The sequence below is a fragment of the Cebus imitator genome, unplaced genomic scaffold (assembly GCF_001604975.1).
Source record: "Cebus imitator isolate Cc_AM_T3 unplaced genomic scaffold, Cebus_imitator-1.0 Scaffold872, whole genome shotgun sequence".
Lineage (NCBI taxonomy): Eukaryota > Metazoa > Chordata > Mammalia > Primates > Cebidae > Cebus > Cebus imitator.
This window is the reverse complement of record NW_016108187.1, coordinates 198264-199302: the sequence shown is the minus strand read 5'-3', so window position 1 is coordinate 199302 and position 1039 is coordinate 198264.

Sequence of the window (1039 nt, the reverse complement as noted above, 5' to 3'; positions counted from 1 at the left end):
CTGAGTAGCTGGGATTACAGGCACGCGCCACCATGCCCAGCTAATTTTTTGTAGTTTTTTTTAGTAGAGACGGGGTTTCACCGTGTTGATCAGGATGGTCTCGATCTCTTGACCTCACGACCCACCCGCCTCAGCCTCCCAAAGTGCTGGGATTACAGGCATGAGCCACCGCGCCCGGCCTGTTCTTATATTTTTGAATGAGAAATTGGGAGTGACCGAGGCAGAGAATATAATACTGACTGCATTTCAAGTACAAATGTGCAGAATAACTTCATGATAATAAAGTTTCTTCTCAAATGTTAATATTTATAAACATACTCTGGTGAGTTTGTTAGAACAGATTACTGGGCACCAAAAATGTTTCTGATTTAGTAGGTTTAAGATGGGCAATTGCATTTTTTAAGAAGCTCCCAGTTAATGTCAACACTAAATGAAATAGTTTTTGATCTCCATAGACAAATCTGTGAATGAGGATGGGCTTTTTAATATTGCTTGAATAAAATGAGTCTTCCTGGTAGTGGCGGGTCTTTGAGTGTCACTGTGGTTTACATATTTTGGAGCAGAGCCTCTTTCTCTCATTACTCTAGGCAGAGAGGGAGACAGGATTCACAGGCTTGGAAAAGGCACACTGGGGAGAGGACCACATCCTGGGAGAGACCAGATAAAACACCAGGCAATGAAGCACTGCGTTGAGAGTGGGGCAAGGAGACGCTCTCTCCATTGTGGTGTTTATCTTTTTCACCATCTCACTTTATCTCCTGCTGTTGAAGGCTAAGGCACTCCGAGCAGAGGTTTAAATCATTGTGGATATGACACTATTCATATACAGTGCATAGTAATACTTATGCTCATTCTGGGCCCCTGTGAAGACAGCTTTGTTTGTCTCCCTGGAAGGCAATCAGAGACCCCAGAGGGGCGGTTGTTCATCCTGTAGATAAGTTTGTGGGGGGCCCAGCCTGGTGTTTGCTGGATCAGCTGGGGTGGTGACCTGTAGAGACTGACTGAGCTAAGACCACATGACTGTCCCTCATGTAGACAC